Source organism: Cinclus cinclus, chromosome 1 (assembly GCF_963662255.1).
Source record: "Cinclus cinclus chromosome 1, bCinCin1.1, whole genome shotgun sequence".
NCBI lineage: Eukaryota > Metazoa > Chordata > Aves > Passeriformes > Cinclidae > Cinclus > Cinclus cinclus.
Window position 1 is genome coordinate 83,145,989 of NC_085046.1, and position 12,623 is coordinate 83,158,611.

The following is a 12,623-nucleotide window of genomic DNA, read 5'->3' on the forward strand; positions in this document are numbered from 1 at the left end:
TTCTCTGTGCTTAACACTTTTTTATTGATTCTCAATTTGCAAATCTTTCCTGTTGTACTTTTATATTTAATCATCAGCACCTGCCTGGTAATGGGCTGAAGCAGCATGAATGTGGCATGCTGTCCATTTTGAGGATTCAGGTTGGTAAGACTGCTGCAGGAAAGCAATAAATGGGAAGTGCTAATACACAGCAGTAGAAACATAGTACCTCCTGCAATACAAATTACTATTTGTATTTAAAAATAAATCTGAAAGAAACCATTCATTGTGCAGTCTTGTTAGATGCTTCCCACAATAAATCCAGCAATGGAAAAACCTCTTTGGCAGATTTCATCTGCCATAAGATTTAGCTGGCAGTGAATTAGAGAAGTCTATTTTTTTTTTCTTTCCTTTGCTTTGCTTTACATTGCTCTCCCTTTACAGCCCACTTTGGCTCATCCTAATTTCCCAGTAATGTCACTGGAAATACCACAAGCCTGAATGTAAATCTGCAATTAACCCTTAACAGGTCTGTTTGAAGCAGCTCTGGGCTTGGGGGACATCACTTGGACAGTGAATGTCTCTTCCCACTGGCCACTAATGCTATCCCCACAAGGAACTTGCTGTACCTGAGAGCAGCCTGGCACCAGTGAGCTCAGGTGGTGTGCTACTGGTCTCTCTCCAGGGTGCCAATGGTAAAAGGATTTTCCATAACATCTACTAAATATAGAGAGCTCCTACAATCTGTTAACAGACCTAAACACAGTGAATTACAGAAGATCATATCACATAAGATTTTATCTTAACAGGCTCAGCTCACGCCTACTCTGATAATAACCTAGCAAATCAATTTTGACCTAAAAACTTTGTCAAGTATTTAATGGGACACAGCTTATGCAGGGTAAAATCTGCCATTAAAAATATATGCCACATCAGTTCCCCCTTGGTGTGCTGGAGCACATGGGCCCTGTGGCAGCTGTAGCACAGGAGAGCGGCAAATGGCTCCTGAAAGAGCCATTCCCCAGTGGAGTGTCAGTCCTTTTACTTTGAGATGTCCAAATGCACATATCTGTGGAAAGTTGCTGAGTTCCCTTGAGTTAACCAGCTTTTGCTTTTGAAGGTGTCTGGTGAAGCTCTTCCTGTCTGTATTCCTGGTCCTGCTGAGGATGAGCTCTTTGTGGTTTGCTGGAGAAAAGTACTAACTGTGAGGCACATGGTGGCACCTTTTTGGGGATCTTTTGTAAATCTCCTTCTTCCTTTTTACTACCTGGGAGTGCCAGGTGTTTTACTCATTAAATGCTCTTGATTCCCTATATGCAAACCTGCTGGAAGACATGGGGTTCTTCTGGAATAAATAGGAGAATGTACCTCTGAGTTTCAACCCTATCAAGCCTATTGTAAGTTATAATAAAAGGAGGGTTCTACATGTCTTTAAAGATGCAGTGTGAAAACTCAAAACATTGAGAACCACCAGGTCTACCTGGCTCGTCACACAGATACTATGTGAAGTATCTCAAGTGTCTTCACCAGTTTGTGAAGAGTGCAGCAGTCACATCTGCAGAACTTCTCTGAGGGAAGGAGTGCCTGAAATAAACACCCGGGTACAGTCTTGTCATTTCTGTTCTTAAAAAAACCCCAACTTACCCTCGGAGGCCTAATTTTGTTCTATAGTAAAAACTTTTAGGAAGTAGTAAACAGTTTCTGTTTCACAGAGCTTGCATTCTAAACTTCTGATCTTACCAATGCCTATGTGTTTAACTTTGTTTTATTGTCCAGTTTAAATCCATGAGATTATACACATGCATAAAGCTATGCCTAAACTTTTGTTGTATGAGAGCAAAGATAAAGGTAGGATCTGAGAAAGGAAGTATTTATTACCCACATCTTGGGGATGAGGAACTGAAGCACAGCAAAAAAAAAAAAAAAAAAAAAAAAATCCTCCATAGAGTGTAAATGTGTTTAATTCTTGACCATGAGTAATTTCAATCAGCTTTGCAGCTTTGTCGTGCCCTCCGGACTCTGGAAGATTAAGGTCTGGATTTCAGAGACTGTCTTTGCCACCGATTTTAAGTAAGTTACTTAAGTTCTGGTCCGGCGGTTAAATTCAAGTGCATAAAAAGCGCAGGACACGTTTTGCACGGGATGCGAAAGACTAGGTTGAAGTAAAGAAGGATGATCTGACCCCTTAGCTCTGGAGGTGGATGTCTGCAGCTGACGGCCTGTGACTCTCGGCCGTGTCGCTGTGCCTGGTCGCTCCCTGCCGTGCGGGGACACCCGAGTCCCGGCACCGCATGAGCCCGGCCCCGGGAGCGTCCGTGGGGCGGCGCGGCGCCCGGCCGCTCTCCCGCACTTCCATCTGCACGCAGCCGGCGGGGCGCCCCGGTAACAGGTACCTCAGCAGGTAAATGTCCCTCCGTCCCCGGGCCACCGCTCGCTCGCCGCCGTCCCAAGCACCGGCACCGGTGGGGCGGGGGCGTGCGCGGGTGCGGAGCGGGCGGAGGGCGGGCGGGCGAGCGGGAGCGGCGGGGGAGGGACCGGGCGCGGAGCCGGCGCCCGCGGGGCAGCGCCGGCACATGGAGCGGCGCCAGCCGCGCCGTCACAGCTGCCGTAGCAGGTACCTCGGGGCGGGGGGTCCCGGGCGGGCACCAGCCCCCGGGGCGAGCGGGACTCAGCCCCGGGCGGCTGCGGTGCGCGGGTGAGGAGGGGCCGCGCGGAACCGCTGCTGCCGCGGAGAAGTTGCCGGGCACACAAAGTGGGAGACTGCAGAGCCCGGTCATCCCATCCCATCCCATCCCATCCCATCCCATCCCATCCCATCCCATCCCATCCCATCCCATCCCTTTCCCCAGCTTCTCCTCGTCCCACACGCCTGTTTTTTTGGTTTGGTTTTTTTGTTGTTGTTGTTGTTTTGTTTTTGTTTTTTGTTTTGTTTTGTTTTTTAAAATATATATTTGAAAACATTGAGCCGAACATTATAGCTCGGGTGTAACCCAGGCGTTTTAGTGTGCTTCCTTAAAATTTCAGAGATGAGTAGCCGTGAGGAGCTGGCCGAGAAGGGGTATTCATTGATTCAAATGAGGATTGGTCTGTGTTCTCGAGTCAGCTACAGCACTTGGGTTCAGTCAAAGCCCGCGTTCCGAGTGCTTGCGCCTGTAGTTTGCGGGGGGCAGGCAGGTACGGAGGTCTTAAAAACTGTTAGGAAATTGTAAAATTAGCAGCTCCAGTGCACTTGAGGGGAACGGCATTAGAGAAGTAGCTGACTTCCGAATACCGGTGCACCAGAAGTTTTCCTCCTTGCCGTACAGCCTGTCACAGCTGGAGGGTTTTTTCACCCTGCACCGTAAAGTTATCCTCCCTGTGAAGGGACGGTTTCGCTCTGTTGTCGTTGCTGAAGAAGATGTGCATAGTTAGAAACTGTGTGTGTGAAGAAGTGTGTTACCACTGCAGCAGTCGGTTCTAAGGAAACTTTTAATTTTGTGCTTCAAGAAACCTGATTACTTCTTGGATTGCTTTTCTACCTTGGTTTAGAAGGTATGGTAACACTGCCAGACATTGTGTAAAGCATTCTGCTTCCAAAATGTTTAAAAGTTAATAATACTGTATCAGAAAGTTTTGTAGTGTATGATTGCAGATTATCTCTAAGTAGTCATGTTTTGTGGGATGCAAGAATTTTTAGACCTGTATTGCCTCTAGCTTAAACTATGTAAATTATTATAGAGGAATATAATTCTCTCTTTCTCTCTTCTCTTTCTCTCTTCTCTCTTTCTCCTCTTTCTCTCTTTCTCTCTTTCCTCTCTTTCTCATCTTTCTCTCTTTCTCTCATCTCTCTTTCTCTCTTTCTCTTTCTCTCTTTCTCTCTTTCTCTCTTTCTCTCTTCTCTCTCACTGAATATTAGTACAAAAAGTGTTTTCAGGACTTTGTGTGGAAGTTAGGATTTAGAGCTTCTTGACTATGTATTTTCCTTTCCAATATCTGGATGCTACCAAGATTACATCGATATACATTTACTGTCCAGATGTCCAAACCAAATTAAATAAAACGAGTATATAATCCTGATTATATTTTGTGCATTCACATTAATAACTAATTTTCTAGACTTTAATAGTTTTGCTTTAAAATTCGAAGCTGTAATGCATTGTAGGGTCCAAATCCTTTAAAAGATATGCTTTGTTAGTTTCAGTTGACTGCTCACATCAGTTGTAAGTCACATGCACTCTGCAGTACCATGGAGTATGACTCGCCGTTAAATGTTATAAATTATCATTGAAATGTAAAGAAAAAGCATATTAATAGGCTGCATTTAGACATAAGTACTAAAATTCCTTTCAAATAGTTGGAAATACTTTATCAGCTAAGCAGGGACATGTTTGGCTTTTGGCACTGCTCTCTCACCTTTCTAGTGAATTGCATAGTTTAAGGTGTTTGAAGCCTCAGTGAAATACAAAACTGAAGGATGTGATACCTTCAGCTTCTGAATTTTCCAAACAAAATTTTTGCACTTAGGTAACTTTGTTCTTTGTTCTCTTCTTTACTGAAGGAAAATATAAGTCCAAAAAGTGAGAATGCATTTGTCCATGTTACCATGAAAATACCCCGATCATGGGTTAATATAACAGTAGATACAGTAGTTGGTACGTTATCCCTTTTCTAAAAGGTTTCATAGATCCCATGCATAGACTTCTTTATAACATTGGCATACTCTGCTTTGATTTTAATTCCTGTTGGTCAAAAAACTGAAAAAAACCACAAGATACACTCTTTAGAGCGCCTTATGTCACCACCCCCTCAATCCTTAGCAAAACTCCACCAAGTTTTAGTTAGATGGCTGTATGCCTTACTTCTTTATCAAAGCCTTTGAAACTGAAGTGTGGAGACATGAGAAACCAAGTTCAGACCATGTGCAAGATTTAGAACTCTTAAAACAGTTCATGTCCTTATGATAGCTGTCTGCAGCAGAATTGCAGGGAGGAAGTGTCCAAAATACTGCAGAGCTCTGCACTTTATGTAGTTCGTGTTTCTATTATCCCAGACTTGCTTCCAACCTTAAAGATTTTTCTCACAGATCTTAATACTGGGGACTACCCATGTGCTATTTTGTTTTTTTTTTTCTTTTTGAGTAATGGAGGTGAAACTCAGAACATAATATAAGTAAGTTTATGAAAAAAAAAGTATAAATAGAAATTATATATACCTAATTATAAGGTAAATTTAAGATAAAAGCCAAGGAGAAATCAGGTTTATCCACTGAGTGAAAAGACTGACCAGACTAAAGTCAGTGGAAGTCCAATGCTGGACAACCCCAGCATCCAGGACCTCAAACCTAATGCACTGATCCTTGCAAGAGACCTCCACCTATTGGGTATGGCTTCCAGGGGAAATGATAGGAACACAGAAGCATAGTATGAAATTGTACTGACTGTCCTAATTCAGCCAGGAAGGAGTGATGGACCCTAGTATTTGAAGAGGAATCACTCATGTCTCTGGGCCAATGTAATGATGCGAAGACAGGGCAAAGGACTCTTTGCTCTTCATGCTCCTAGTAACTGGAGAAGCTTAGGCAGGGATCCTATGTGCATCCTTTATCCCAGCTGAGTATTTCTCAGGGTGGCTACTTAACTACAAGTGAGCAAAGTGCCTTGGTGCATTGTTAGTTGGTCCCATACTCCTGAGTTGCTTTTGGGAGAAAAGTTTGTCATATATCTCAGACTTTCCACCCCAGATGCCAGCTGCCAGTACTCCCTCCAGGAATGATCTGCTTGCTTGTTCCCTTTTGTAAACATGAACAACACCTTTGTCATTTGTGTTGCGTTCAGTGTACCATTAAAAAATGCAGTAGTCTCCATCTCAGCATTACTGTAGCAGTTTCTTCCCTTGTGGACCTTAACACCAAAAACCTGGTCTGTTTGCTGCTTCCAGTGCATAGCAATGCAGAAATGTAACTGGATAACCAATCTGCAGAGTTTTACAGCAATGCAAAACTTATTTCTCATCATTAAAACTGGATAACTCCAAAACGAAGCCAAAAACATTTCCAGACATATTTTATTTGAGCTTAAGTACTTTTTATACTAACACCACAATTTTGCAAAAAACAAGGAAATGGGTCCAGTCTGTATTTCAGCAACAGAAAGCAAGGGCATAATGAATCGTATGCTGTTCTGGCAGATATTTTTTGGCAATGTGCTCTTAAAAAGCCCAGAAGATACTGAAAGTTGTGGATCATAGCCTAATTGTGTGGCTCTTTGTCAGGAAAAACTTCCATTGGAAGCTTGTGGGAATTTCTTTTTTCTCCTGTTTTATGTGCAAGAAGAGCTGGATCCATAGTAATTTTTGTTTTTTGGTCAAGACTCACATATGTACTTCATTATATTTTGACCAGTCATTCCTTTCTACTATTATTAAAAGTAATAGAATTAGACCCAAAAAATCATAGTAAAATAGTAGAATTTAGTGTAGCAATAATGGAATCTTTGGAAAATGTTGTCATCCTTATGAGAGTAAAGCAGGATGCGCTGCTGGCTCCCCTGGAATTCCCCTCCCAAATGACAAACACCACTTTTCTAGTAAGTATAAAATTACTCAGAAAGAAAGAACACTGGGAATACATTATGCCAATTGAGAAGTGGAAGATAAGGACTTTCATCAATGTTTTCTGGGACTATAATTCTTTGGAAAGCCTGTTTAAATGCTTGCAACTCAATTCAAAAGTCAAAAGAGGAAAGACCTATTATTCACTGGTATTTTTTCTGTAGTCCAAAAATTATTTTTGCTCCCCCCACCTGACACTGAAATGGATAAGTGTTTAAAGATGAGTGTGAATGCCATCTGAAGCAAGGAAGACAGCCTCAGACTTGTCAGCTTTATGGCATTTTTTAAACAGGAGCTACTTTAAATACCTTCCACTCATCCAAAGTAGCTGCAGGAGTTTTCTCTCTCCAGTGGCTATTCAGCAAAGTGGATTGACTTCAGCTGGAAAACTCCTTTCTTCCAAGGTCAGCTGTGGCTTGTTGTCCCTACATTAATCTATACACAAACTAACTACAACTCAACAAAAGTTTTGTTTCTTCTCTAAATTTAAACAGAATTATGTGTACCCCTTGAGGTATATTGCAATGCATCTTTATTAAAACCCCGACAACTTCTGCCTCACCCTTCTCCTTCAGAATCCAGCTTCCTCCGTGCTTTAAGGTGGTGAACGAGAAGGGATAACAGGGGTTTTTGAACTAAGTTTTTACTACCAAAGAGTGGTGGCTGCAAAAGTAGGTCCTAGTTCTGAAAAGATACATGCATGTTCTTAGCTCTGTTTGTACCATTGCAAATTCTTGGGGATAGGACCATGCAGGTTCGGAAACTGCAGGGCAGAGTCATGCATCCTGTACACATGCTTCCAAAGGCTGTCCAGACTGCGGGTTTGGATGAACAGTCACACTGAAATCATCATTGTTTTTTTTTAAGCCATGGGAACGGTCCACTTCTCTCGCTTATTTTGCTTATTTCATGTGAAAGATTTACATTTGTTCTTCTGATCCCACTTGGTCTAGCTTTCTCAGTGAAAGAGAAACTTGCTCTGTAAGAGACGTCAGATTCCCCAGTGAACTGTTTCATTTTTTCTGCTTGTTTCAACTCACTGAGAACAGCAGAGCAGTCCCAGCATAAAGCTGGAATTGGCCAGAGTTGATTGGACCCAAAATATTTGCAAAAGGAGAGTGAGTTAACTAAAATATATAGTGTGGAAGAACTTGCTAATTTGCTTTAAATTTAGGAGTTATTTTTAGGTTTATTTAAAGGTAAAAAAAAAAATCACACCAATCTCTAATATGGTTATTCGGGCTTGTAATGTCCTTTAATAATCCATAACAGCCTGAACAGTTTGAAGGGAAATTAGGAAGCAATTCTGTGATCATGATGCAGAGTTACTGAAACCTTCTGTAATTCAGACAAATTTACCTCTGATACATTGTACAGTATACTTGGCAATAACAATTCTCAACATAAAGAGATACTTTCATGTTTTCTCTATTGCATATTTAGGTACACTGTGGTGAGAACATCCTACACTTTTTAAATCACGTAAATAAATATATACAAAAAGTACAGTCCTTAGTCTGCTGTTTGCCTCCCTTTGAGTGAGAGCTCTGGAAGAATATCCAAGAGGTCTATTTGGCCACTTGAGAATATGCTGCATTCTTAGATCGAGTGCTTTAATTTACACCCCTCACCTTTTATAGTTGGTTTATTTATAAGATGGAAGTGTGTGTGTTTTCTTTCTCCTGGTGAATTTATTCCACTTTTCTGCTTGATTTTTAGTGAATAAAGGTGACAAGGCCTAATTCGTTAATAAAACTTGCCCTTTATTAGGAAAATTGCCTTCATATTTTTCTCATATTGTGGAAACAATTTATAATGATTCTGGTTGCAATTCAAAAACTTAAAGGAAGAACCTTTTTCATATTTGCAGTGATATCAAATCCAGTAATTTGCAAATTCAATAAAAAAATGGATTTTTTTATTATCTCCTTTAGCAATGAATTGTTGCATGAATATAGCTCAAGCACAGAAAATACTAGGAAGAGAACATATGGAAAACACATATATTATACAAGATACATTTTTTATCATTTGTCAGTGATTTGGAAAAAAGAATTCCCAAAGAACTGAGAATCATGTAGGATCTTAGAGACAACTTTTTTTTTACACCCTCACAATTGTTCCCTAACACTGAAATTAATTTTACATGTGCCAGACATTTAAATGTTTCACATCTGCACTGTTAGCAGAGTTCTTTTCTTAATCTTGTGTGTTGAATTATAGTGCTTCCTTCATTTTGCAGACAGGAGCTCTCCATTGAAATTACACTGTATGCTCATAATTGTATTGTCAATTCGTGTAGTTAACCAGCATTTACACTAGGCAGGAATAGAGAAATGACTGAATAAACTAAACATCTCCCTTGACTATGTAGAAAATGCTGAATACAGAATTAGTGCAGAGGGAAAGCAATTGATCCACTTAGTTTTAACCTTTTGTCTGTTTTAATGCAGTCCTTTAAAAGACCTGGAGATATTTGTTTTGTTTTTTTGAACAGAAATGAAAGGATATTGAAGTGCTCATTATGAGTCTCAGTTTTCAGAAAGGACCACCCCTCACCTTGGTAGTTATTATTTACATTGAGCTGTGTGATGAGGCGGAAATTAAAAATAGAATTAAAATGATTCTAAAGTAGAGTCATTCACAGAGATTGTGAAGTGTAGCATATTAAATTACAATAATAAAGCTAATTATCAGGTGCTTGCAGAGATACTGAATGCTTTTAATTAAAATGAGTTTGTAGAATTCTAGCAGTTTTCTTCAAGTATTTGAAGATTGGTTATACAATACAGATTACCTTTTTTCCATGTTTGACATTCTTCCTGTTTCATGTTTAACCGTATTTAGCACATTTGTACATGAAGTTACAAGTCTATTTATATATATTTATTAGCTCTCTGGCTTAAAATGAAGCTTAACATTAATTCCTTTTACAAAGGTGTCTTTATTCACCTCTTCTCTTGTTTTTTGCCCTATATTCCTTGACTTCCATGTATACAAGAGGCTTGGTTCCTTAGGTTGAGACCCTCGGGTGCAATTAGACATGCAGCTGTACTATTGTTCTGCAGGCAGATACAGTTCCCAGTTTAAACCCCAAAAGACTGATAACACATATATGATAATACCACTCCTAACCTGTTTTTAATGTGCAAATTCTCCTGTCAGGTATGTTAAGGGCTATAGCAATTTACTGTGTTCTTAAGGCTGCAACCTCCTTTTCCTTTATCAATTTATTTATTAAATTTCTCTTTATGTGTCTTGGGTGGCTAAATCTAGTACCCATTTTAGGAGCTTCACTTCAGTTTAGGTTTTAAAGTGGATTGGGGTTTTATGGTTTTGGTTGTTGGTTTGGAGTTTTAGTTTGCTAGAGGTGAAGCCTGTGCGATGAGGAGCCAATGAGACGTGTCAGAGACCACAAAGATGAGAGGTGCTCACACACCAGCACTCCATTAGAGCCAGCTGCTCCAATCACCAGTGTGAGCATTCCCTTTCCTGCCATGGGGTACTTTCAGAAGTGGGGGATGCGCAGTCAGGCTTTTCCCCAAGGTGGCTGTGCAAGTAAAGCTGGGGCTTGCCTCTTTGCTTGTTTTTCACAGTTAACACAGAGTTGCCACCACTGAGGACTGCATGTTCCCCTCACTTTTTATATTTGCAAAAGCACCTGCAGGGCATCAGGTCTCTTGTAGAAAGTTTATTTCCCCTCCCCCCAAGACTTTTTGAGGGCTTATTTTGTGCTTTGAGGTTTCTTGGAAGTCTACCTGGCCCTGCAGGCTGCACTCAAGACAGAAGTGTTCCTTCAGACACCTTTCTGTCTGCTCAGCACAGTTACACCTAAGAATTGTCAGGCAACATGCAGCTGGATGTGGTGTACGTTTGTGGAGTCCTTGCAGCACCAGAGGTAGAGCTCTCTGTAGATGGAAGGACAACTCAGAGTTTAGGTGTGCTGGTGCAAGACCAAAGTGGCTCTGCAAATATCAGCATTTGTGATTTTATTTCCTTACCATGAGGTTCCATTGTGCTGAATGTCAAGCACAATCTTGTCCCAGAGAAGTCAGTACATACCTAGCTCAGGAAACACAGGAGAGAAAAAAGGATATCTAGTCTTTGGCATTGGGTTAGGTCATTCAATGGCCCGATCTTGTGATCTTTTAATATCCTAAGAGAACAGGATTGTAGAAGGACTGACATGCTTACACATGCTTTATATCAACTAATGAAGCCTTGTATAAATGCTAAGCATTCATTTTCTTGACAAGGAGGTTTACTTTTGAATTTGCTGAGAGACAAAATGATAAACCAAGATTTACCAATAATTAATTTGCTCTATTCTGAAAGATTAGAAAATTTTAACCTTACAATGACTTCTTTCTGTATATACCTGGAATTCTAGAAGGTCCTAAATCTAATTCTGGTTGTAATTAACATTAGGTATAAATGGAGAAATACTTCTAGTGATTTACAGATTGTATTTTGATATATTATTATGACATAGCATGAGTATAGTGTATAGAAAGTTACAAGGGGGGGAAATTTGTGACATGTGAATGAAATTCATTTTCTTTGGGACAAATTCTGACTAACATTAATCCAAAATTTTTGTGTGATCATGGTCACTTAGATGCCTCCTTATTTAAAACAAAACATAACATTTCAGAAGTGTTGCGAGTTGATTATCATGTAATTTAAAGTTGCAATATTTGATTATTTTCCCAAAGAATTGTAGTAACTTCATCTCCAAATCTGGTATTCATAGTCTGAAGAGGAAAGCATACAGGTTAGAGTTCCTTATCTGAACAGCCTTGAAGAAATAATTTTATTTATTTTGAAAGCAATTTTATCTGTTTTGTAGCTCTCGTAATAAGGGGCCAGACTTTGAAGCTATTTGTATTTTTAAATAGAAGAATTATCTATTATCATCCAGATGCCAATCCCTTTCCTGCTGTAAATGAGAGTGAGACAGGTTCAGCGTTTGAGATCAAGATTGTTTCAGTAAGGTGTCCACCTTTTGATTTCTAGCTTTGGGCTCCTAAAGTAGTTGATAACCTAAGGAGATGTGATTGCAATGATGACAATGAAGCCATACACGCTTCTTATGCTAGTGACAAACTTAAACAATGAAAAATTACAAAACGTCTTTTTCATGCCAAACCAAAATAGACCATAACTTTGGGGTTTATGTCAGAAGCATTTCTAAAATATTGTCCTTTTAAATAAATCATAGTAAAGGTTTATTGGTTTTCAAATTGATAACAAATAGATGCTTTAATGCAAATTCTCATATCTGTCCATAGGATTTCTGATTTACCAGACAGTGACAATTTGTGTTTCTTCTGATTCTAGAGCAGAGGAAAAGGAGAAAAATAAGGGCATGGTTTCCTATTCATAGATTTACTGTACCAAAGACAAAAGGGTAAATTCTTCTCTTAGCATTTAAAATTTAGCCCAAGACCTGTTATGCTCAAATCTGGTGCGACAAACCTTTTAACAGACACAGGTGTCATATCATATATTCTTTTCTGATACAGGGCCTGAACTGAAGTTATCTGGGATTTCATTAGTATTTACCAGATACAATAAGAGTACAATCTTCTGGGAGAGATTCAAAACATCCTCAAGGATTTTTTTAAAGTTCTTTTCCTTTCACTCTTATCAATTTGTGTAGTGCTTGTAGATCTTAATCTACATTTAAGAACCATGTTTAGTTGTTCTAAATAATTATTGGGAAGGAAAAAAAATATTTCCATCATCACTTTTCCACCAGCTCTATTTCCTCTCAATGTTTCACCCCTGCAAAATGGATCAGCTTTGCCAAATGTCTTAAAGTCACCTAATTCAAGGATAAACCCTGATTCCATCAGTGTGAGATCTCACAGAAAGACTATTAAACCAAAAAAAAAAAAAAAGGCAAAAAAACACAAGAAACTGTACTCCAGTTCACTTTCATTAAAAAAACAAGCAAAACAAGTAAAAAAATCAGCCCTGTAGTTTAGCTCTTCATTTAAGAAATCAGGAAATGGGACTTCTCCATTGGGAAGCGTTTTCCAACAGAATTCTGC

The 12,623-nt window shown here is 39.7% G+C and overlaps 1 protein-coding gene across 11 annotated transcripts in view; it reads left to right on the forward strand.

The window, feature by feature from the left end:
* The first annotated feature begins 2,539 nt into the window (after positions 1 to 2,539).
* Positions 2,540 to 12,623, forward strand: part of IKZF1 (IKAROS family zinc finger 1) — a 69,214-nt gene continuing 59,130 nt past the window's right edge. For all 11 annotated transcript variants that reach the window (XM_062509051.1, XM_062509132.1, XM_062509386.1 and 8 more), the window contains exon 1: positions 2,540 to 2,593. The gene's annotated coding sequence lies outside the window, so the exon portion shown is untranslated. The remainder of the gene's footprint in view (positions 2,594 to 12,623) is intronic.